Source organism: Anas acuta, chromosome 2, assembly GCF_963932015.1.
Source record: "Anas acuta chromosome 2, bAnaAcu1.1, whole genome shotgun sequence".
Taxonomy (NCBI): domain Eukaryota; kingdom Metazoa; phylum Chordata; class Aves; order Anseriformes; family Anatidae; genus Anas; species Anas acuta.
In genome coordinates, this window is record NC_088980.1 from 30,836,232 (window position 1) to 30,863,015 (window position 26,784).

At 37.3% G+C, this 26,784-nt stretch overlaps 1 long non-coding RNA gene across 2 annotated transcripts; it reads right to left on the reverse strand.

The window, feature by feature from the left end:
- Window positions 1–6,941: 6,941 nt before the first annotated feature.
- On the reverse strand, window positions 6,942–25,646 carry LOC137852389 (uncharacterized). Of its 2 annotated transcripts, XR_011093794.1 has the most exons (6): window positions 25,517–25,646; window positions 12,653–12,770; window positions 11,818–11,898; window positions 10,867–11,012; window positions 9,056–9,270; window positions 6,942–8,667 (listed from the first exon to the last, which is right to left on the reverse strand). It is a non-coding gene; the product is annotated as an uncharacterized lncRNA (long non-coding RNA). The 2 variants fall into 2 exon arrangements; XR_011093795.1 differs by lacking the exon at window positions 11,818–11,898.
- Window positions 25,647–26,784: the final 1,138 nt, after the last annotated feature.

Below are 26,784 nucleotides of genomic sequence, written 5' to 3' on the forward strand. Positions count from 1 at the left end.
AAAGGGAGGTGCCTTGCAAGACTAGGCGCCTCCAGGATTAGGCAGCAGCCAAGCATGGGTTTCTGGAGAGCACTTTTGGAGACTGTTCCACCTACATCCTGCTTTAGGTGCCTAAGTCCTTTACTGGAGCTAGCCAGAAAGGCTGAATTGCCATTGAAGTCAAGAGAAGGATTTACATTAATTTAAGTGGATTGGTTCATGCCTTAAAATGAGAACCATGTGTGCATCCTTATGAAGAATCTGGTCCCTTCTGTTTATGTATTGTGACTTCTTGGTATATTGAACCATTCACATGCATTAATCCACAAATACTATGCCAAAAGAAGTTTCAGAGAGTAATAAAGTTTTGGACTTTTTTGTCCATAGCCTATGCTCTTCTCAGTGGTTGTGGTAGCATGGCAGTCACTCTGGCTATCAGGCCAGTAAAGCCACATAGGCCACTCAGGTCATACATAACCTCTAACTGTATTACTCATTTGGCTCATCAGTACTTTTCCACAGAGCTGAAGGAAAGGAGGGCATATGGAATAGAGAAGCAGGAAAACTAATGAATAAGAGAATATAACTTTCAGGGTTCTGGCAATGTTTTCACATCCATTTTTTGCTCTACTCCCCTGAGGTCACAAAAGTAAATGGCATATTCATTTCCTTCCATCTGTGCTATTCTGAACAGCAAATGGGAACTAATATCTAAACTTTCCTAATAAGTAGGAGTGGGAGGAGAGCTGGGTAATAATTAGCTACTGGCTAACAATGCCGTATAGGTTATGTGACTCTCAGAGAGACGTTCATTGTAGACATATTTTTCTCCTTCCTTTTCCTATTTTGCAGCACTATGACCCTTTAAATTAAAAAAATGCCCCTATTCTACACATCCCACACGAAGCACAGGAGCAGACCTGCGCAGAGAAGACCAGCCAAGAGCTGTCCCATTTTGCTATAAAATGCCTGCAATCCCTTGCAAACAGCGGGTTGGGGTGGCTTGCCAGGAAGCACTGGTGGTGTGGGATGCATGGTGATGGCCCTCCTTCCCAGGGGAGACACCTCAACCCCAGCTGCAGCTGCCTCCCCCCCAGCTGGCTCAGCTGGAGGGGGTGGCTGGCAAGGCCTCCCTGCCGCTGTGCTGGCCCAGCAGCTCACTCCCCCTACCCCAGGCCACAGAAACCAGAATTTAGTGACCTGGCGATGCAGCAAATAAATAAATGAATGGAACTGGAGAGCTTTCTGGAGAGGGCTGTGGGCCATGCTTCCCCAAGTGGAGGAGAGGAAAAGCGCTCCTGTAGGTGTCTGGCTGGCTGGATTCCTGTCAGAATAATGATTTCAATGTTACTGTGATTTCACCAAGTGGCATGCTGGGGCACCTAGGGTCTTGATGGCAATTTTTTACAGCCATTAATGTAAATAAGGCATTTATTTAAATTAACCCCTTCTTACACAGAGAAAATGTAAGCTAAGAAGCCACATGCATCACCTCTTGAGTTTGTACAGTAGCAAACAGGACAGGCCCTGCACTAGACTGGGACAGCACTGGCCAAAATTTTCATTTTAAAATGGGGCTCAGGCTCAACAATTCTGCCATTGATGTGCTTAACTTGTAGCAAGGCAACTAAATACTTTTGTTCCCAGTTTGTAAAATAGGTGTAACAATCATGCCCTAAACACATGGACTTGAAATGATGCCTACATGATTTGAACGCATACACTGAGCTGGAAGTAGATTTCTGCATCTGCACAATTATGAGGGAAACCAATAATAATAATAATAATAATAATAATAATAATAATAATAATAATAATAATATTGAAATCCTGAAATATTTCTGTAACTAAAAGACTTTTGTGAAGCAGCATTGTACTTATCTCATCTTGAAAGATTTCATGTGAGAGACTATTTACATTTTTTTACGCTTCTGTTGGTTTGTTTTCCAAAATTTCAAAATTTGAAGTAATTTCAAGCCAGAGAACCAGCATGCTCTATTTTAAAGAGAACAGAAATAGAGTTTTGGTCAATGACAATTTCTTCCAGAGTTTTCATGTAAAAAATAATGCACCCCAACCCTTTTCTATGGGAAGTTTCATTTTCAACCAACTGGCATTTCTACAGTGATCTATTTCATTAAAAGTTTTCTACCTAGCTGGATCTGGTAGTACTACATTGTACCTGGGCACTGCCAAACCTCTTCTGGACTTTACTCTGTTACCCAGTGAGCTGAGGTCAACTAGGAGGTTCTTTTTAGCTCTATGAGTTTCTGACTGATCCCCAGATCCCTAGGAAACAGCACCATACCACTATGGAAGAGTCTGCCTGAGTTTAAAATAAGGGTGGTTCCTGCCTTAGGCTAGGCCACTTTTTTTTTTTTACTTTTTTTTTTTTTTTTTAGTTTAGTTTAGTTTTAAAAACATTTCCCTTTTAGTTTCACGGTAAAAGGTATTTTCAATATTTTACAAGAAAATACTGAATGTCCTTATTAGCTTTAGGCCATAAATGCCACAAAACAGATTTAAAAACTGGAATACACCCAACATAAATGCTTACTATTGGTGAATATAAGGGCATACAAAACAGGGCAGTAAAGTCACTATACAATATCAGGAAAACCATTAAAAAAATCTGGAAAAGCATCAAGATGGCTGGCCTCTTTGTAGTTTCAGCACAAAAATTGAGCCTTATTTCTAAATATTTTCCCTAGTGGGAAATAACAGCTTGAAAATAATCCCAGATGTATTCATTTGTGTAACATTTTGCTGCTTGCAACATATAGGCATGGAAAAATTATTGAAGGTTTCAATTCTGGACTTGTATTTTAAAAATGTCAAGCTTTTGAAAAACAGCATCATTTTTCCTTAAAAGCTATTCATTTACCTGGAATGTTGGCCAGCAGGCCTACATTATGGACTTGGTTTAGTTAAGATTGAAAAACTGCCCAAAGGCAAAGGAGAAGTAGGCAAGTTTTTGTGGCTCAGACTATACACTAGAACAAAATACAACTGAGTTGATTTTTGCACTGGCATATAAAAGATTTTTGCAAGTATGGGATATTAAAAGTGATCAAAAGCTATCTGAGGTTTATAACAGGCTCAAGGATTGTTTTTCTTTTTCTTTTTTTTTTTTCCCTGTTGTCTTCTCACAACCAAAATCTGTATCTGAAGTACACACAATTAGAAAGCGCTTGTTAAGTGGCTACTGAAAACAATAAAAATCTCAGCCCGTAAGTAATAATCTCCAAAGAAGAGCAGATGAAAGTATGTTTCTGTTTGGTCTACAAAACAAGTTGTTTACTAAAATGTTCCCATTTTGGGTAGACATATATATATTAAAAAAAAAAAAAACATACACACACAAAAAAAATTCTGCACACACTCATAGCTGCAGGAAGTTGTCTTGCTAAAGGAATCACAGCTTTCATTTGTATCATGCAATCTAGACCACCACCTTGAAAAGCCATTTTTTTGGATAGTATTTACAGCACAGTGTTTTCTGTGACCCATTTTCTATGATATAAAGTAAAAGATGTTATCTCAATATAGTTGGCTATAAATTGTTTTAACAGGTTGGACTTATCTTTTGTGGTTTATGTTTTGTTTTGGTTTGTTTGTTTTTCTTTCAGTGTCTATGGAGTCCCTTTTCTGGGGAAAAGTCTTGGGGAAAAAAAAATGAAGAAGAATCAGTGGAAACTCAGGGAATTAATTATTACAGAGCCAAAGGAGACATGGATATGAGAACAGGTATAGTGAACAAGCCAGTGCACATCAACCCCATAGCACCAGGTGAAATGCCTGTACTCTTGAAGGAGTAACCAGTACAAAAAAACAAGCATGTGTTGAACTAGCCAGCTCCAGAAACAGATAGACTATTGCTGTGTTAATGTGACACTCTAAGTTCATTTAGTATGGTCATAGTGCCATATGGCCAGAGCTCCACTGTTTCATGTAAGTATCTTTGCACAGTGCCACTGTCCTGCTAGCTTCTCTAGATCCTGCCTGAGATCCCAGTCCCAGTCCTAGTGCAAAGACCCTGAACAATTCAAAGCATCTACCTCTGTAAGGAGCATAGTGAACCAGGGCCAGATGGTCTATCCTGCTCCCAAAGGAATCATTGCTGAAACCTCTGGTTTTCTATTTGAGAAGAATTAAGTCTTTAGAGAGTACTATATAGGGTACTCTTCAGGAAATGATTACACTACATGGCTGACAAAATTCGGCTGGCTGGTTATTCCATGAAAAGTGGTCCTTTTCTGTCTGGGACAGCATCTGCTGTAACATTTGTACTCTTCCTCAAACGCAGATGTTCTGACAACCTAGAATGATTCAGAGAGTTCATGGGCTTTTGGCTCATGTCAGCTTTCCTCTGACAGAATGAATGCCCCGGGCACATATCATACTGGAATATGGTCCATGTGCTGTCCATGTTACACCACAACACTGCTGTAAGTGGTGTTCTTGTCTTTCTTCTTTGCTAGATCTAATACCTCCTTAATGACAGTAAAAAAGCTATTTCTTGGATTCCTCACACTGCCCTCTGCATCAGTGAGGAATCAGTAGCTACTCTGTAGCTCAGCATAAGAGCAGCTTCTGGTAAGAGTGGCTCAGCCATACCTATTTCTTGCCCACATGCTCCAAGAAAGATTTGGATTGGCCAGTCAGTCAAAGTGGGAAGAGTAAGATCAGGGACAGAGCTCCTGTACCTGTAAAACTGAATTATATCTAGAATATATGCCAAAGCAGGAACTTTTGACATTTCTTCTAAGTACTTTTCCTCTTCCTTTACAGGACCACAATCTTCTCTCTCTCAAGAAGAAAGTGTGAAGACATACTGGTGTTTTATGCTCTTGAACTCTCCATCAGCATACAGACAGAGAGGGAAAGAATGTTGAAAAAAATAGTAATACAGACTAGCAGAGAATTGTTATGTGATGTCCAGCACAACAATCAGGCCACACAGTTGAGATGTGTAAAAAAGCTGGGTGCCCATGGCTCCCAGCTGCAGGTAATTAGCATATCTGAAAAGTCAGATCAATAAATATGTCTTACTGCAATTTAAAGAAAGGGAATTTGTATAGACATCATTGTCCCCCTGCAGACCAGTTGCAGATGTCTTGGCAGATCAGGAGAAATCAGATATGCAGCCTCTGGTTATATGCTAAGTATAACTTGTTTTACTTCCACAAACAAATAAATCTTGGAACAGAGATAATCAAACAACATGCTAGCAATTCCCTTGTTTGGGAATCTCAGCTCATCACTAACACCAGAATTACAAGAAACAATTCTACCTGACGAGCAGATTTTAATATGAGATCTAGACTAATAGCAGACTTGGCTTCTGATAACGCAGCTCCGTCTCCACACAACTGTGTACATGTATAACCCGAATTTAAAAAATTAGTATGTCTTCCCATGAATTAGTATTTATCTGCATGTTTAAATAAAAATAAAAATAAAAATAAAAAAATAAAAATAAAAATAAAAATAAACTCTGGAAGACTGAAATGGCACCACCTGGTGACACCTACCACACAGTATGAATGGTTGCATGTTAGCATGCATAAAATTACTTTTGTTGTTTCACGTAGTTTTGTTGAGCAGCTTGTTGAGCAGCCTGTTTTATGACCATAAAACTTTTTAAGAGAAAAATCTTAATTATCTTAATTAGCCAATGCTTTTTTTTTTTTTTTTTTTCTTTTTCCCCATTCTGTTGTGGTACCTTGCTTTAAAGACAATTGTAGATAGGTGCGTGGATTCAGATACTTCATTCAGAAATTACCAGAGTAAATCAAGTTGTATATGAGACTCACCTCACTCTAATTTATAGTTCAGCTCAGACCATTGAACTTGCAAGTAAAATTTATGGGGGAAGAGCAATAAATTAAATTGGATAGAAACATAATTTTAGTCCTCCAGTTACTTGTACAGTTCGATTTAGCACATAAAAAATGGAGTATAATACTAACTTGTTAATAAAATGTGCACAGCGCTGACATGTAAAAACAGTTTTATAATTGGTTGGTCCACTCTGTTAGCCTTGTTGACAACACTAAATTTTCAAAACCCTATGTTGGTAACATTGAGCTAACATTATAAATGCAGAAAGCTCATAAATGCATACAACAGAAATTCATTTGGCCTTTGATTTTTTGGGGGGCGTCTTTAAAGTGAAAACTGTAAAATTACCACATAATAAAAGCCAGTACGCTGAACACTAATTGCCCATTTATAAAAAGCTCTTTCCCTCCAATCACATAGGTGTGAGGCATAAACTTCTCAGGATTTACAGAGCTGCAATTTATGCTCTCAGTCCTGTTTCTCTCTACTGCATTTCATCTTAAGCTTATAAAAGAAGAGCTGGATTTTATTAATCTGCATCAGCATTCATTGAACATTAAGTCTACGAAGATCCCTACAGGGTTTTAATTGTGGCCGAATTGCCAACAATAATTGGGCCTCTTACTAACCACGGAGAGCAGCCCACCCTCACTGCCAGGCACGGCTGCTAGCTCCAACACCAGCCACGATAGCCCACTTTGTCAGCTGCCCGAAGGGAAGTTGTCAAGTCTGGGACCCTGCTGCTTTATTCCTATAACTATGTTTTAGAAACACCTCACAAGTGGAATTGTGGTTGCCTCATCCAGAAAATGTGGAAAGGATTAATGTGGCATGTAAAACAAATCACTCCTGAGCTCAGCTGAGAAAGTGGGTATTAAAAGCACTCCAGTCAAAAGAGCTTTAGTGAAAGGGTCATGGTGATATACAGTCAGCACATGTTGGGCTGGTAAAGCTGCAGGGTGTTTGGAAATGGTAATGGTCCATGGGTGTAAATTCTTTCAAGACCTCTTAAAGGCACATGTGTTTCTTGAGCATGTTCTCCAAACAAGGACCTGTTATAGGTTAGATTCACTGGAGCTTTTAAACTTTATTGATTGGTTTGTAGTATTCCAGGTTCGTTTAGTGTTTTTTTTTTTTGTTTTGTTTTGTTTTGTTTTTTTTAATGCAGTTAATAAACACCGGAAAAGATCCTGGTTTAATCTAAATCTTATAAATCTGTAAACTAGATGGTATGTAGCTTTACTGTAACATATTTCAAAACGTGTTATTTCTTTTTTTTATGCCAGCAATCATTGGCTTCACAAGAGTTAAGGGTCTATCAACATTTCTTTTATGGATGCAGGTTGGTTTGAGCGTCTTTACTTTTGAGTTAAAAAAGTCAGACCCTTAGCTTTGACATACCATTTAGTGTGCCTTTATATATGTTTGTAACATTTGTAACATAATATTTCCTAAAGTTATTAAAAAGATGTCTCATGGCAGCTTCTCTTGTAAAGCTGGGAAAACTTACAGTGCTTAGTGAAAGCTTTATTTTACAAGTTGAACTATTCCTTGTTCTCTTTTTCATTAGGAGTTTCACTGTGATTTAGAATGAAGAATAAAAATGTGATAACATATATGTCACATGTAGCCATTTTCTGCCTAAAGTATCACCACCACAAGATAGAAATGTCTAGGAATGGATTTTAAGCAGTGGCTTGCCTTGACTTCAGTCAGAAACTTGAGGATTCAGTAATTTTGTGAATTAGGCCTTCTGTGCAGGGATCACTTCACTTAACTTTGACATGGAGCCATTTCAGAGAATCACATCAGGTGTTGAGCAGAACACAGCAACAGTTTTAAACAGACTGAGTGGCTGAGAAGTGGAGCTGGAAAAAAAGAAACAAAGAAGAAGAAGAAGAAGAATGCATCTAGTTTCTACAGTACTTGCCATGATATAATTAAATTTACTAATAATTGTTTCCAACACACACCATTTAGACGAGAATACATCCCTGCAGCAAGTGGACTGCATTCAATTCTAGGGAAGCTTGTGAGAGCTTTGGCTGAAATGCCAGTATGTTAGGATTTGGTCAGCAATATGCAGCTTTGGTTACACACACTAGGGATTGGGGGTTTTCAGTCTTTTTTTCTGAGTGTGTTTGTTTTTACACAAGGCCACTGTTAATTATTTTGTGCAGTCATTTAACCTATGTTCACTATAACAGACTTGAAAGCAGAAGCACAGATTGCAGATACATGATGTGGTAGGTGAAAACATTTGTTCTGAATAATTATATTTAATTGAAATCGTATTTAAAAACACCGAAGAGTTGTTTTCTCACAAACCCCTGGAACCGTTATGAACAGAGACCACGGTTAAATGATCAAAAACGTACTTAGTCAAGTTAAAACAAATAAATAAAATAATGTGTGACCTTGGAGAAGTTTGGGTTCTATGTAGGTTCTGGTTCAGTGCTTCTGACTTTGGCTCCAGCTACAGCCATGACTACAAATATTTTTTCACAGCCTTCAACAATGACACCATTTGTTACTTTTGCTTAGTACAGCACTTGTGAAAGTCAAGATCAATCGTTCTCCTGCAACATTTCCACCATGCAATGAAGTTCCAGCCATAAAGCAAAGGGGCACACAGTAGATATGATGTCACTGTCTGGCATCTTTATGAAGATCGGAAAGCTTTGCCAATACTTAACTTCAAAATTAAGTTTCCTTTCCTCTTCCCCTTCAGGAAGGTGAAATGTAATGTGCCTGCAACCTATCTTGAAACAGATGTCCTGTAGCTACTTAGGTAAATAGCTGAGGTAACTGGCCAAGACACATTTTTGCAAAGAGACACACAGTCTAAAAAGACAAAAAGAAAAAAAAAAAAGTTAATAGTAGACATAGATTGTTGTAATGTCATTGTTCCACATTGCAATAACGTTCAGGAAACTGAACACTATGATCTGTAAACCAAATTACTGGTGTTCTGCTCAAACATTTTAAAATCCAAACACCTTCAAGGAGCAGCCAAATACGCTGAACAGAAGACTAGTCCTTCTGTGTTTGTTTTCTTAAAAACAAAGCAAAACAAAAGCATTAAATTTGAGGCTTAGGAAATATTTTAATTAGACTTTCTAGGTTGCACATATGAACAAAAGCGTTTTTTTTTTTCTCCCCAAGAGTACAGAGTTGCTCTGTTAAAACAAGTAAATATATTTCTACACATTGGAAAAAAGATACTGCTTACCTTTTAATTTCAATTCTCATGTTATAACAGAATTAGTCTTGTTAGTCTTCTTTAAAACCTCAAATCATTTTTTTTTTGCTGAAATACTGAGATTGTTTAACTTAAAGTCTTAATTTATTCTCCTGGATGTAGACTTTTGATTAATTTTGAGAAGATTCTGCTGTTTCAGATCTAGAACTACAGATTCAGAATCAAAGATGTTCATCAACACAAATCTGCAAGACAAGACAAATTTGGAGGATATACTAAACTTAAAAAAGAAGAATATTGCAGAAGCTTTACTTTTGTTGAATCCATTTTCAGATTGTTAGGCTATAACAGTTTAGTTTTAACATACAATAATTAATTTACAACCCCAATTTTCCTTTCTGTTAGAAGACAATCCTGAAAATATCCACTAAATTTATATGAATAGTAAATAGTTTTAATAGAATGCCACTGGTTTATGTCCTGAAGATTATCTCTTTCTTATCCAGAAACAAAATTTTCATTCTACTATGGCAATAACTCAAAGGCATTCTCATAATAACAAGGCAATTTGGTTTTATCAGATACTTTACTGTCTGAAAAAGTAAGTTTTGGATAGTTCTGTTCATCAAAGCAGAAGAGGTACAGGGCTAACAAGTTCTTTGTACAGCTCCTTACTCAACTGTTCCACCACCCTTGGAAAAAAAAAAAAAAAAAAAAAAAAAAAAAAAAGCTGTTTTGTGGAGTACAGTGCTGTCTATAGCACGATGATCTCCCCAGAATTACTTCTTACTCCATGGAATTTCCTTGAAGAGCAGTAAGCTATGCTAGGAGAAACATGAACATTAAGAAAATGAGTATCACTTGCTTTGAAGATCAAATAAATGAAAAGTCTTCTAACAATAGCATTCAGTGAGCTTACACTCTCCTAAACGGGAAATTAGGTAACAAAACAAAAAAAAGAACAAATAAATAAATAAATAAAATTTCCCTCTCAAGTTAGGAAAAAAGTGGGGTTTGTTTTCATCTGTATTTGATGAGCTCCATCCAGCTTGTTCAACAAGGTTTTAACATGGACAGATAAAGCGTCAAAGCTGAATTTTTGGTAGGCCTGTAAGCAAAAATGAGTGACACGAGGGAAAAATGAAAGAATAAAATAAAGCAGAGAGCATAAAAACAAGAAAAAAAATGTTGTAGTTAGATAAAAAAGGAAGAAATCCTTAGTAAAAATTCTTCTGATTAAATCATTTATATTTTGAAAATGGCATACTAGAAAAAAAAAAAAAAAAGACATCTATTCTGTGTGATAATTTTGTCTAAAAATTATCAAAATGTAATTTCATTAAGGCCTGGTGCTTCATTTGAAACAGATGATAGAAAAAAAAAAAAAGAGAGATAGAGAGAAAATATTTTATACATTCTATTCCTTTGAATTTCAAATCTAAGGGTTTTTTGTTGTTTTAAATTTCTGCTTATTTTTCACATTTTCCGAGTGAACAGACATAGGAATAAAATGATAAACACTCTGAAGTGGCAGGGAGGACTTCATTTGAAACTAAAAAATATATATTTTTTTGCCATATAAAAATATATATATTTTTGCTATATTCAGCAAACACATTTTTTCCCCATAAAGTTAAAAAAACATTTTGTCTCCTGGAACACATGAAAAAATGGCAAAATTCATATGATTTCAGATGATACAAAATACATAGCTCGTCTTACATTTTCTGCTGATTGTGTAGGACTGTCCATAAACCTGCCATTTCATGAGGGGCATGAATACCACTTGGTGACTCTATTCAAAGGAGAAGACGAGAAAAGTAGGCAAGAAGGAGTCATACCTCTACTTTCTTCTTTCTGCTTTTGCTCATAAGTGGATGCCAGTGCTCACTTTCTGAACACTTATTTTCTGTGGTCTTTTCCGCACTTTCCATGCACTTGTCACATTGTGCCCACAAAATCTTCACTATATTTCTCTACAAAAGTGCTACGTGAAGATCATAAGCACACGTCACTTTAGAAATGGAGCCTGATCATATATGTACACGTGTATTTGCAAGTGTGTATGCGTTAAAAACATTTATTGGAGTTTTCCTGTGGCATGACAGCTTTGTTATTCACTATATTCTGTACTATATTACATACCTTTATATTCTGCTATTCACATGCTAAATGCATCAATACTGAAACAAATTCAAAAAGTCATTTTCTCCCTCCTATTGGCTATGGATTTTGCCATCATAAGAAAAGAAAAAAAAAAAAAAAAAAAATTAAGAAATGACTCTGAAAAGAACAAACAAGATCCAATGGGTAGAGTAAGCAAGCACCGTCACTAACATCTTTAAGCAGCAGTTTTCAGGCAAACAAAAGGAAGCACTTTTCATTACAATGAACAATTAAATTATGGAACGCATTACCACAGGATGCTGCATAAGCCAAAAGTATAACAGGGTTCAAAAGGAGATTAGACTAATTCATGAAGGATATGTCTATCAATGGTGATTAAACACAATGATCCGGATACAACTCTGGTGAAGGAAGTCCCTATCCCACTGACTACTGGAGGCTGGGACAGATACCTTGGAAGAGCTTTGCACATAGTTTTTATGTTCATATATAGAAAAAGATTATTTTAATTGAGCACCTTAGAGAATTTAGTACTGTTCTCTGTTCCTAATCCTACTTGGACACTTAAATGTTCACAATGCTCTTCTCAGGGCCCCTTTTTCCATAACTTGAACATTATATAAGTCCTTTAGAGACAAAGCAGTAACTTCTTTTAAAAGATTTACCTGATGTTATTCATCCAACTTGTAGAAATCTCTACCTTTGTAAAGCTGCAACATCAGTTCACAGAAACCTGGTAAGTATAACTGAAATAAAATGTGATATGTGCACACCTGTATAGCAGATGACTACATTAAAAGTGATTAAACAGCATTTCTTTCAGTTTCTTTTAATTTGAAACTTACTCACTTGCACTTCTGCTAAGAAAATTTTAGAGCCAGGACCTCTCTGAGCAAACCAATTTACTGAAGCTCAGGAAGCAGAACCTTAATTTTAGAAAGTGAGCACAGATAATTGTTAAACCTCAAAGAACACATCTTGTTGATAAGCAATTACAGTAACACCTCTCTTCCTATGACCTTCCCTTTGAAATATGTTTGTGTCATTTATATGGCAATTACATTGTAATGCAAGATACATTCGGGAGTGTAAATATCCAGATTAAATCTACCTTGAAAACACAGACTGAATCAGGTTTATAGCCTAGAGGCAACTTGTGAATCCCATAAAGCATTGTTCAAGGGACCTGGTTAGTGTTCTGTACACCTGCTTAATGTTTTTGGTGTTTTTTTTTAGGGTGGTTTTTTTTTTGAGGGTTGATTTTTTTTTTTTTTTTTTTTTTTGGTAGTCACAAATGTCAAACTTCTCAGTAACGCATTGGGGTTTGAATGACAGCCATGCACTTGAGCACCAGTTATGTTTTTTCACTACCAAATTGGACTATAAATGATGAAAAAGAGGTCAGAAAGGAAGTATGGAAGCATACAAATTTGAAAGGGGAAACTGCTAATAGTCATAAACCGTGTGCAATCAAAGGACTGGCAAGTCATTGTGAATTACCTGCTCCATGAATTACTGATCTAACTGCATTATGATATGGAATTTTCTAACTCTTTTCATCTGTGGTGCAATGGCTTCTAACAGCTCCCAGATCAAAAGCAAAGCTGCCAGTGAAACTCTGGAGGGAAAGAAAAAACAAAAACACAACACTGACTTTCATTATGAGAACTTATTTGTTAAACTTTTCTTAATATACAGGCTTTGTTATTTATTGATTCACTGATTGGATGTACTGTAAGAATGCCACCTACCAAATTTGAGGAAATAGCACAGAAATGATCAGCAGTGTGACACCTAAGTGCAAGACAAAACTTGTAAGCATGTGCACATAAACACTTGTAGCTTGTGCATTTCTCCACAGGTGGTAAAATGCCAAATGCTGGGTTTATATGGCCTCCTTTTTCTTTTTACTTCTAATCATCTCAAATACTTCACAAACAATTAGTTACATGTAGCTAGTCTTACTGATTGTATCCATTTAATGAGACAATGTATATGCCAATAGCACCAACATGAAGACATAGTTCAAGGCATATATAAGCAATGATGAGACAACTGAGACAACTGATGTCTACAGATGCCTGCACATGCCCAGGAACAAAACTGAGTCTAAGCTCAAGTCATGACCATAACAACAAAGCTCAACAGAGTTATTGACCAAACCAGACAACTTTTTTTTTTTTTTTTTTTTCAGTTGAGCGTTGAGCACAGAAATTCTTATGGTATATATTAGCATAGTCATACACACACACACAATTTGACAGATCTCTCTTTTATTCAGTGTTTCTGTTGGAACAACTCTGAGTTTGCTCGTAGATAAAACTGTGAATTCATTTCAACATGATGACAGTCTACACAGTGAATATGTCCTTCTTTGTGTGTGTGTCTATCATAGAAAATAAACACAGATTTAGAGCTGTGTCACTATTTCAGTGTGAATATACTTGATACTTTCCACCTAAGATAATAGTTGTAAATATGTGATGTACAATCAAACACAGAGCAAAGTTTGGCAATATGACCACACTGATAGAAAATATAATTCCTATCCTGTGAAAAGGAATGTTTTGTAATTTTTCCTGAAGAATTCATATTTTTGTAAAGAAAGGAAAACTTCCAAAGAAACATTACTGCAAATGCCCTCCTGTTTCATGTTTCCCTCCCCACAGCTGTCCCACTCCAGAGTCCTGGTTGGGGTGTCAGGAAGCTGGAGGAGCAGCTGCCTGGGGAGAGGGGAGCCAGGGGAGCCCTGGCTGGCACGCAACCAGGACTGCAGGCTTCCTGGACAGCCTGCCTGCTTTCTATTGAAACTTTCAATGGAATCAACATGTTCCTGTGAAATGTTTCAATTCTGTAAAATCAGCATTTTCCAACAGAGAAGTGTTCCACTGGAAAATTTTCAACCAGCTCTAACAAGCAGGGCATCTTTAACATCTAACACAGAGATGGAGCAGAAGGACATTAAACTTCCATCTGAGAGACAGTCAGCCAAATTCTCTCCTTGCCTTCATCCTACACTGAAGCGATGCTCTTCACCTGAGCTGTCTGCAACAGTAGGCTAGTGGTTCTCAAATGAGGCTGCCAGGGCACTCTTGAGATACCACCATACTACAGCATATTCTTACTCTATTGTTACAGTTTGATCAAAATGGTTGAAGGTCAGGCACTATGAATTTGATGTGGCCAGTTATAAGGTTGTATCGAAGTCCACTTGTGAAATACTTTGAAAATGCCAGTAAGATAGCTTAATGTCTTTAAACTACCACAGAAACCACACAGAATCATTTTCAGCACCAGTCATGACCAAGGTTTGTCTTATGCACATAAGTATGTTGGAGCGTGTAAGTAATTTTTTTTCTTTGGTAAGTTATTTAGTTGATTCCAATGTCTTTTTAGGGGGTGGAATCAAAACTTGACAAAAAGGTATGGATTTTATTCATAACAAAATTCTGTTCAAGAAAACATTCAGGAAAAGAACAAGAATATTCAACAAAGCACAGAATCACAGTCACATATTAGTGGTTTCTGACATCTGTCAGTTAAACCACTGGCTAGAAACCTCTATTGATGATCACACTATGTAATCTACCTTTTTTTCATGAGACATTTCAGGAGCTTTTTCTATTAGGAAGTTACAAGTTAGGTAGATGAAGGTTTACAAATATGAGATAACTTAAAGTAAAAAATTACTTGAACAAGATTTAAAAGTAGATATTGTTGACAGAAAATTGATGCTTGAAAGTTTTCCTCGAGTGAACACAATGGACCTATATATGTTTCTTAACCACTAGAAATAGTTAAAAGGAAGATAAATGATATCTTTCTGTGGCTGATGTTGGAGCTCAAAATGGCAATGCAGAAATTATTGTCATTAAGAGTTAAGCAATCTAATTCCATGATGGCAATCAAATCAAAGCAGCTCTTTAATTTTTATTTTATCACTCTCAAGGATCAAATTTACAAATATTGATGTCCTTCAATTTGATTTGTTCAGCTATAATATTTAGAAATGAGAGTCATCTCACAGTAAGTCATGCACTAGACCAGATATTCTAGGGTGCAATTTCTTAGTCTAAAAGCTGCCAAATAGATCTCAAGAAAAATTACATATTTCACTCTGCTAACTATAAACGGAGGCAATGGTGACCAGATGGGGGTAAACATATTCAATGTCAATGTTTTAAATTACATGAGATGAAGCTAACCCAACTTTATTTAAGGTAACTTTTCATGGAATAAATTAGTGATCAAATATAGGTTTTAGATGAGTATTGTTTACACTGATTTTAAATTTTGCAAGACTGAGTTTAATAAATTGCACGCCAACCTCTGTGCTTTAAGATCTTGTCATGATCTTGTTGTGATGGAGGACATTTTAAAAAGACTCTGATGCCCAGTAAATATTTTACTAAGTGACCACAAATTTAAGTTTTAAGCATTAAGAGTGGCACTCATTTGAACCCTTACAGTAGCAACGCAAAGGACAAAGATAAAATAAAGTAATAAATAAATAAATAAATGGAAAAATTGAAAGAAAAAAAAAAAAAAAAGACCAGGATAAAAAGAAAAATGGAAACAATCTATAGAATTACCAAACTTTTTTTTTTTTGTGTTATAGCAAAACATATAAACCAGAGCAGATAAGGCTCCCATCATTATGGCGGCTGCCCTGAAACAAAGCTCCCAATTTGTATAGCTCAGCATTTGGGGCAGCTGAACTTGGACTTGTGCTTTGCCTCTGGCATGGCTCTCTCTGTGGGCCTGTGCAAACCCCTATATGCAAACATTCCCCCACACAGCAGCAGAGGCACTGTGTGCCTGGCTTACATCCACCTCAACACCAGATTTTCCAAGTGCTCCTTATCCTGCAGACACACAAGTTTTTATACTTTGGAAGCCATATATCACATATGCATCCAACACATACAGTTACTTTCCATCCTTCATGTTTTGGGGGGTTGATTGATTTTTTTTAAATTTTATGAAATCATAAATGCTATTCAATATTTCTCAGCTGATGTCTCTCAAGTAGCCCCATCCTCAACATATACATAAAGTAGTTCTTTTGTAAATATATAAAGACAGAAAATTGTACCAGCATGGTCTACCCCAGGTACTGTTTGGTGGAAAAGAACATTATTTGCAGATAGCTGTGGCTGAATGCTGATAACTATTTCTATCCCTGCCCCCAAAAAAGGTTTTAAGACCAAGATGGAGATGTTTTGGGAAGTATACCAAGTACCAGCCATAGACAATGTGACTATATATGTACAGTCAATTCATAAGTACCCATATATATATATATATATATATATATATATATATATTCATACCTATATATATGTATATATCGTGTAAGCTGTAAGGAGCTCAGGAAAGATCCCAGGACACATACATTTGAATTATATGTGTTTGTTTATAAATGGAAATATGGGCACATGTACTCCTTGTGTGTTTCCAGAATGCCTTGTATTTCTACTATTTTGGCTTGGTTATCTCAATGCCTGAGTCTAGAGTAATGTATGCCACCCTTTCGGGAAACATTTCTTATAAATCTAAACATGAAATATTTGTGTCTACGAATGCAACCAATTGAAGAGCTTCAAGTTTTGTAACAACTCTTTTCATTTTCTCTCAAAGGGTGTTTCTGTTACTTTCTAAACTCAGACAATTTTGATTATCCTTACTCATTCTTAAGCTTGACTGCCCTTCTCTTCTTTGCTTAACTTCTGGACAGTGAGGAGAATGTGTAGTAGACATCTCCAAATTTCCATACAAAAGCAGCTGAAATTCTAATCCAAAAAAACAGCCCCTTGCAGAGCTACTCAGCATTTCCTTTGTCTACTCAAATCTTTTCAGAGAAACCATAAAGTAGTCCTAGGAAGCTGCCAGTGATCCTGTAATAAGCACTTTCATTCTACTGTGGCAAGGGCTTTGAAATTTAAATTATAAATGTGACAGAAGGATGAAATTTGTTTGGCCTATAGTTATATAAGTGGTGTAGCTGGGTATTAGGGCTGTGTCTGTGTGCTTCCCCACAAAACTTAAGCAGTAATTGTTTGGGCTTACCCAGCAGAAGGGAGAGCAATGGGCTCTCCCTTGGGAAGATCATGGACAGCCTGGAAAGATGGTGGCTAACTAAACCCTCTCCTAGACACCTTCATGACAAAGTACTTCCAGGACTTCTCCAGGACTGAATCAAAAGGAGTCCTAAGATCCCCCCTGAACAGCATCCACTGTAGCTATAGACCTATTGATAAGCACTACTCGTGTGCTTTAGTAGTTCATTTAATGGTTGATGGGTGGAGAATCTGGTCACTAAGGATTCTTGATCAGGCAATTTCTGCAACAGAAGTGACCAGAATGCACACAGAAAACATAAATATCAGTAGTTAGTAGAAACTGCCACTGTAGAAGTGCTCTTATAGGTAGTCTTCTGCACACAGATAAAGTAGTAAGGACATATTTTGTAAGTAGTTTAAGATAATCAGTACCAGTGGATCATGCATGTGTTGTAGTGGTCATGTCAGACCACAATCCTTGCAGTTTGGGAAGTCTCACCTGATTGAGATGAAGATAAAAAGCACCTTGCAATGCAGACTACAGTCCCCATCCAGACAGCGACCGTTCATCTTCTTTGAGATTCAGTTCCTTATATGAGTGCTACCCTATACATTTTTTGGTTTTCTTTCTTTTTATTTTTTTTTTTTTGAACAAACCCTCTATAAATCAACAACAACAATACATAAATGTAGGAAATAAAAAAATAATAAATTAAAAAAAAAAAATACTGGAAAGGGAAGTTTTTTGTAAGCATCCATCTACATAACAGAAAAATGTGGACGATGCTGGAATTCAAGGAAAATAAATATAAAATTGGCAGGATCAAAATAAGTCCACCTGTCTAAAGATGACTTCAACTGTAAATACTTTTGGGGGAACTCATACAGTTACCACCCACAGTGAAGAGACTGAAGATGAACTCATCAAAACAGACCTGACCCTGACTTCTCCCTGCCCTTGCACTCCCCTTGCTTACTCTGCCATAATCCACTTCTTAGTTTTTCTGAAGCCCATGGATGAAAAGGGCATATGGCCATGTCCTCCTCAGCTTAACTCTGTTCACTCAATTGCAAAATAATAATAATAATAATCAGGGTTTCTTAACAAGGATCAATAGTATTAAGTTACCTGAAAGTTCATCTAAGGTTCTTTCTCTTCAAGTTAAAGGAACTTGTGCAAAATGGATGAGCATGGAAGGCAGAATTCTCATGTTCCTTTTTACCACCATAAATCTGAAGCAACTCCATATACTTCCAAGGAATTAAACCAAGTTTACTGTTTCTAGAATGAGGTAAGAATTTGGCCCATATCATGTACAGAAACAGACATTTTAGTACAAAGACACAAAGCAAATAAACATGGTCCTTACTGAATATTGGTAGTTAAAGAATGGGTCTTCTACGAGCCTGTAGGAAGAGATATTTGTTCATAAATATTTGTTGGTTGCATAGTGATGGGCCAAATTCTATTTAGCCATATTGGCAGCAAAGACTCACATAAGGAGCAGCAGGAGCAATAAAATTCACATGGCTTGCTTTCCTATATATATGAAAGGTTTCTTGTACCTCATGTCACATATTCAGTTTGTAGGAATAAATATTTAAACTATGTTTTTCTAACTGAAAACATTTTCCACATGTGAACAAACTTAAAAGCACGTTTATAAAGAAGACTCAATAATCAGATTTTAAACTTTGACTTTAAATTTGAAACAGAACTTGAAATAAGTCTTTGGGGAAGTTTCTTTTTTTCTTTTTTTTTTTTCTTTTTTCTCTTTTTGTTAGTAACAGGAATGCACAATTCCTGTTACTAACTTCCAACAGTGAATGGCAGCACTCAGTCAAAAAAAATGCAACAGAATTTCTTGAGTGAGAGGAGGCCATACATGACACATTTTAACACCAAGAGTGTAACAGTATTAAAGTTTTGGAACAGGATTTGAAATTTTAAACAATATACTCAGGTCTTTCTTTGCTTATCAACCACTACTTGTTTCCAGACAAATATGTCACATCAATCCCTAATGCCCAGCTACCAGACAAATTAAATAATTATTACTGAAAATAACTTCTCTCAGAAAAACAGAATCAGTTATTTTCACTAAAGACATGGACAATGAGGAAGCATGCAGAATGAATGTTGCTGACTGGATCTCTAGTTGTTGATTGGATGCAGACTTATCTGCAGTAGCAATCTCCTCTCATTTTCCCATTGCACAGTTTAGCTTACAACTTGCCACCATTCCTGGCTTTGCTGGGATGCAGGAATTTCCAGGAAAATCAACTTCTGCTCACAGATAGGTAGTGTAAAAAATGCAGAGCATGCTTTGAAAATAACAGATGTTAAAGAAGTAGTCACTACTGCTAGAGTAGTAGCTCCCACTTGTAAGTAACATTTTGTTCTTTGATGTGGTCTATGTACATGTATATTCCCTGCTGCAGAAGCCTAGCTAGTAATAAAACACCAATAGAGGTAGGTCCAGTAATTGTAATAAGATAGTACTGGTACATATGGTTCACAAGCTGAAAGGATGTAAAAGAAATCTTTTTTCATCAGTACACTGTTTGGACTGGCTGCTCGGAAGGAATAACTGACTAAAAAGGGTAAAAAGGCCTTGGTATCTATCTAGAAACACAGGCTGGGAGAACAAGCAGCAAATACACCAAGGACCTTTAGACCTTTATAGCTACCAATCAGAAAGCGCCTACATGTGATGATTTCCCTCTCTCTTCTTTATCCATATGTGCTAAGGGAGTTGGCAAAGGTGATCACTGAACCGCTTTCTATCATCTTTGATAGGTCTTGGAGAACAGGAGAGGTGCCTGGAGACTGGAGGATAGCCATTGTCACTCTGGTCTTCAAGAAGGAGGATCCAGAAAACTACAGGCCAGTAAGTCTCACCTCTGTCCCTGGAAAGGTGTTGGAACAGCTTGTTCTGGATGCCAACTCCAAGCAATTGGAAGAGAAGAATGTTATGAGGAGTAGTCAGCATGGATTCACCAAGGGGAAGTCATGCTCAACCAACCTCATTTCCTTCTTTGATGGCATCACCAGGTGGGTAGATGGGGGGAGAGCAGTGGATGTCATCTACCTTGACTTTATCAAGGCTTTTGATACTGTCCCCCATGACATACTGCTAGCGAAGCTAAAAAAGTGTGGGATAGCGGAGTGGACAATAAGGTGGGTTGAGAACTGGCTGACTGGCCAAGCTCAGACTGTGGTGATCGGCAGCGCAGACTCTGGGTGGAGACCTGTGACTAGCAGTGTTCCCCAGAGGTCAGTGCTGGGTCCTGTCTTGTTCAACATCTTCATCAACAACCTTGATGAGGGAATAGCAAACCTCAGCAAGTACGCCGACGACACAAAGCTGGGAGGAATGACTGACACTCCAGTGCTGCCATTCAGCGAGACCTGGTCTGGTTGGAGAGATGGGAAGGAAGAAACCAAATGAGGTTTAATAAGAGCAAGTGTAGAGTCCTGCACCTGGGAAGGAACAACCACACGTCCCACAGGCTGGGGGACAACCTGCTGGAGAGGAGCTCTGAGGACAAGGACTTGGGGGTCCTGGTGAAAGACAGGTTGACCATGAGCCAGCAGTGGCCAATGAGCCTTGTGGCCAAGAGGGCCAATGGGATCCTGGCGTGCTTTAAAAGAAGCGTGGCCAACAAGTCAAGGGAGGTGAACCTCCCCCTCTTCTCTGCCCTGTTCAAGCCTCACCTGGAATACTGCATCCAGTTCTGGGCTCCCCAGTACAAAAAAGATGGAGATCTCCTGGAAAGAGTCTAGCAGAGGGCCACAAAGGCTATGGGGGCCTGGAGAATCTTCCCTATGAGGAAAGGCTGAGAGACCTGGGTCTGTTCAGCCTGCAGAAAAGAAGACTGAGAGGGGATCTCATCAACGTGTATAAATACCTGAGGTGTGGGAGACAAAGGGATTTGGCCAACCTCTTTTCTGTGATTTGTGGGGAAAGGACAAGGGGTAATGGCCACAAGATGGAGCACAGGAAGTTCCACACCAACATGCGAAAGGTGAGGGTGATGGAGCACTGCAACAGGCTGCCCAGGGAGGTTGTGGAGTCTCCTTCTCTGGAGATTTTCAAGGCCTGTCTGGACAGACTGCTCTAAGGAACCTGCTTTGTCGGGGGGGTCGGACCTGATGATCTTTCAAGGTCCCTTCCAACCCCTACAATTCTGTGATTCTGTTCACGTTAGCCTAAATATGTGCTGGCACACATGAGCCCACATCAGTAGTGCTGGGAAAAAGAACACTCCTTCCTCTCCTGATGATTTCCAGAGATAGTATATCACTATAATGGAAGAGTATATTGTTTTATTGTGTCTGACTAAAGATTTGTACAACTAGGTATATTGTCCTTAATATGTGTAGGAAGAGATTATAAGAACAAGAGAAGCATATTGGGATGCTTCCTGCAAGACATCCCTCTTGAATAATGTCTTTAAGGAGGTCATTGAGGTAGAATCAATATCCTCCTGTTTCATAGCCCTTGCTAGACTCATCGTCCCTGAATTAACAACTCTCTCTTTGAACCTGTGTAGAGTTTTGGTGTTCTGCAACAGTGAACCTCACAGACAGACGGTGAAATGAAGTGTTATTTTTTTCACTGATCCAACACAGTCAGAATATTATGCCCTTTACTCTGCCTTCTTTGACTGACAGTCATTAGAAGTTAGCACCCGCTCATTGGCCTCTGAGATAGCTTGAGTTATATGTTGACAGATTTCTGTAGGACACTCAGAGGTAATACAGGCCTTCTGATTTCTATTTCTTCTATTCTTATCCAAACAATTTCAAACTGAGTGAGAAAACCATCACATAAGCTTTTCATAATGTAGCAGAATACAGACTATTAATATATACTCTATATTAATATATACTCTATTCATTGTAAAATCAGCATTTAAATTTTATTTTTTTTTTCATCTTTACTGTCTTAACACTAAATAAAACTGTTGTTACTGTGGTTGGGTTTTTTTGTTTAGTTGTTGGGTTTTTGTTTTTGGGGGGGGGGGGGGGGGAGGGGACAGAGGGTTGGATCATGATTAAACATAGGTAACAAGACACAGCAAACATTCCAGCTGTTTTCTTATTTGAATTATTTATCTTGACTTTTGAGTCAAGAAAAAAAAAAAAAAAAAAAAACCACTACTGAACTGCATTGCCCTTAAGCGCACAAAACAGACTACCTGAATGAATACATAACTGGGGTATAGTGAAAATTAAAATTAAGCAAATACCCTTTGGGAATACATTCATATCATAGATACTGTAACTGTTGGCACTGGTCAGTCCAGCTTTTGGCAGTCTCTGTAGCAACGTCAAAACCAAGTTTTTCAGAAAGAACTGATGAGTCAGTCACAAAAAGTTGAGAGATTTCATTCAGAGAAGCCCATTTATTATATAATGAAATATTTCCATAACATCCCATATTTGACATCCCATAAGAATAACAGTTACAGCCTGAGCTAATAGTAATACCTATTATTTAAATTGTAATAGCATACCCCAGTATCTGACCCTCTTGCCAGCTGCTTTTAGGCTTGTATCTTTAACCATTTCAGGCTGTAATTTGCTTTATTTTTTTTCCCCTGTTTTTCTATAACCTACATTTTTTTTTTTTTTTTTTTTTTTTTTTTTACTGATAAAATATTGTGTTTCTTTTCAAGAAAAACTTCAGAGGAAAGAAGTTGTTTTGTTCCTATGAAATAAGGATTGATGGACTCCCATTAAAAAAATCTCTGACAATCATGCTTTGAAATAGGAATATGAAATTTGGGTTATAGGGATGTTTGAGGATGTTTTAATGCAACTGTCATCAAGGTCTTTTATCCAACAACAGTTTTGAACTTACAGAATCAGTTCCTTACACCTAAGAAGTTTTTTGAGCTTCTCACAAGTAAAAAATGTTTGAAAAAACACAAGACATTGGGAAACAAAAAAAATATATAAAACTAAAGAGTCTGAAAATATACAACACTAATCCACACAGTATTTCATAACAAAAGGAAGAAGTATTATTTCTCATTGTAAAGATAATGAAAAGTAAGTTGAAACATGTTTGGTCACATATTGCATACAATATGTTTCATGGGAATGTTTCTTACCATTAGATGTTATACCCAATGGAAGACAGGCATGCACTCTATCACTTTAACATCTCAAATTTACTGCATTTTCACTGGCTAGACACTTTCAGCCCTTTTCCTAAAGTGACAATTAAAGCCTCATTTACAGCTGTTCTGGTGAAGCTGAAGCTTCTATTGTATCATTTTAGAAAGCCTGGGATTTGCTTGATCTGTGGAATTGTAAAATTCTGCTTTTGAGCACATAAAAAGTACATAAAATATTAAAAACAAGAGAAATAACTACTATCCTTGGATGAAAACTGTTGTCCTATGGTGTGATGATGAACACAACCAGAAAACCTGAAAAGAAGGGAAAAAAAGGAAAACAAGGGAAAACGGGAAAACAAGGGAAAAGCTATAGTAGCATGTCCCTTTCTGGAAAGTCTGGCTTGCTAACTGTGAGGGCATGGAATGAGTTGCAGGGGAAAGCGAAACTAGAGAATATGTAAAGCTGGGAGATGAGATCATCCCCCCCAATCAATCCTTCAAATTCATAGATGCTTCTGGATTCATGAGGTGAGAACAGCCAGCACTGAGGACTGTTAAATTCATTTTCAGCATTTGAATTTGTTAACATGCATTTGCAAAGTGTCTCCTAGAAGTGGGGTGCAGGAGATGCCCTGGAAATCAAAGACAGAGAAATCTATCTGCTTTAAAATGTATCTTAAAATGAAGGTGACAATAGCTTGCATCCAGACATTCTGTTTGTTAACAGTCGACACCAATACAATCAAGTGTTACAGTTACCTTTTAAGTTTTCATCAGTGAATTATTTTGCAACAGCCTGATCCTGCAAATGGTTGTTCCCAGGTGCATAATTATTCACACATGGAGCCCACTAAAAACAATGGGTGTCAGTGCATGAGTAACTACCTGGAAGGCTGAGTCCTGAAATTGCTTCTGCACATGACAGGTAAATTGCATATTTGCAAGGGGATTTTCTTTCCTTTGTGTATTTTTTGTTTCCAAAACTAAAACTGAGATAGGCCCACATCAAAATACTCAGACAAAACCTCCTGAACTTTGACAGTGGATAGAGGCCAAACCTACAACAATCTCAAAATTTTGCATGTATAGTGGCTCTTTATAGTGGGATGGATCCAAACCTCACATTGAAAAAAATCCCCAAGGCAGTAGAACTTGGATCTGTGCTTTCTGGTTTGAACCCAAACTGAAAGTGTTGCAAGAAATGTCTCATTAGTATACTCTATAGCATTCATCTCCAGAAATCTATCATTGTACAAAGGCACATCAACATTAAAAATAAATAATAAAATAATAAAAAAAAAATGATTAGTTATTTTTGGATAACCTAAAGGCCCTCTAAGTGTTGTAGCTCAGTATTTTTTAGGAAATCAATCTCTATTGCAGAGCTGTCTTACATCTCTCTATCCATGTAGACAAGGCTGTATTTTGCCACAACAATAATATCAACATCACTCTTGGGGTGGCCAAATGCAGTCTTCAAAGATAACAAAACAGATCCTCCTACAAGGTGAAGGTGAGAGCATAATGAAAGAAGTCAGATTTGGGGTGACTATCACTGAAAGACATAGCTCTTTTCTTTCTCTTTCTACCCCTCTCCTTTATTTAGGGTATGGTATTCCTCTACTCCACTTCCACAGTAGGAAGGGTCCTTCCTCTTCCTCCTGCAGTTGTCTATTTTCTTGTGGTCTCTGAGAAGAGAAAGGGAGGGAAGTGATGGAGACTAGGACCAGGAAAATTGTGGACCTTGTAGTGGAGAGCTTGCTATCTTTGCCATTGTCTTTGACTCATTAAGTGTGGACAAAAGACCATAAATAGAGTAATAGGCTGAAAAGCCTGTCTTCCTCCCCAGACCCTCTTGAAGTCACAAGGTTGGAAGTGAAGCTATTTAGCTTGGTCCTGGCTCTTCAAGGAAAAACAAAGGAAATGAACGTTAAGTATTAGGCTGATTTCTCATTGTGACAACAATTACAGATATTTGTGAGTTTTTGTTGTTGTTGTTTCTTTCTTGGCTCAAAAATTGGTTAAAGTCAGAGTCAGAAAGGTATCTTAAAGTACTATACCCCTACAGAACACATGCTTTTTGTCCTCTCAATGGACAATTTTAAGGCTTCTCCTGGCTGGATGATTACACGCAGAGAACACGATAAAGAAAGAAGAAAGGTTTTGTTACCTCATGCTTGTATCTTCTCAGTCCTAAAAAGGGGTCCAGGTCTGTCTGAACTCATACACTTGTTTATGGTCTCCATAGCACAGATGGCTATAGCCTCAAAGTAATATGTCAGCAGCTGAGTGCTGCAGGGAGGTAAGTATCTCTCAGCTGTGATCCATTGATAGCATTCAGAGATTTCTCCTGGTAAACTATTTTAATGATTCCCCCCACACCAACCAAAAAACAGTGTCAAAGACCTGTACTATCACTTGGCTTAGGTGGTGCACTGCCTGACAGTAATTTATTTATTTTTCTCCAATATATTAAACTAAAATAAAACATTACACTGTGAAATAATATAGGATACATTGGTTAGAACTGAAAGCCCTTTGAATTATACTAGGAATTTTCCATTAATGTCAAGCAGCTTTGGTCCTCATGTTGATCCATGAGAGCTTTAGCTCTTCTCCACTTGTATTAATCATTATTTCTTTCATTTTCTAGATGGTTAGTATTTGTCTCCCTGCTTCCTATATAGGGCCAAATTTGAAAACTAGAAACCAGAAAATAAACTAGTATTGGGAAATTAAAGGGTATTTGCCTTTTATGCTGTTGTGCAATTTTGTAAACAGAAGTTTAGACCTTATCTTTAAGTACAGTCATCATGCTTTATGAAGGAATGCTGTTTGCAAAAATGAATTTGTTAACACACTGATTGCAGAAGGTTGATATTCTGATTCTGAAGACATGCGTTGTATTAGAGGGTTGCCTGGCTGTTTTTTTGTTGTTGTTATTGTTGTTTTTTCCTTTAATTTGAAAGGGAAGCTTAAACAGATTTCCATAAAACACAAATTGCTTTTAAGTTTTGGCATAATGCCTACAACTGTTTATAACTTGTGTAAGGAAGTCATCTATCTTAACCAGTGCGGGTCAAACATATTTAACATGCTAATTAGATGTATTGGGTCTGGTATGTCAATGACAGTTCTTCATTTTAACCAGCAAAGAGATGGCCCTTTACCCTACATAATGTGGGTATAACCTATCCAAAACTACATGTAACGAGTCTGGAAATTATAAAATCACAAGCACTCGTTCCTAGTTCATAGGCCCTAGAGATGTTGTAAGCTGACTTTCTTCTTGGGCTCTCATTTGAAATAATAGAACACTGGAATTCTACAGAGTAATTACCGCTAAATTATAATTGCAATAATGGATGTGTTAAGTCACTCTAGCAAGACCACTCTCCTGAATATAATCACCTAAAAAGGATGTATGGTTATTTTTGC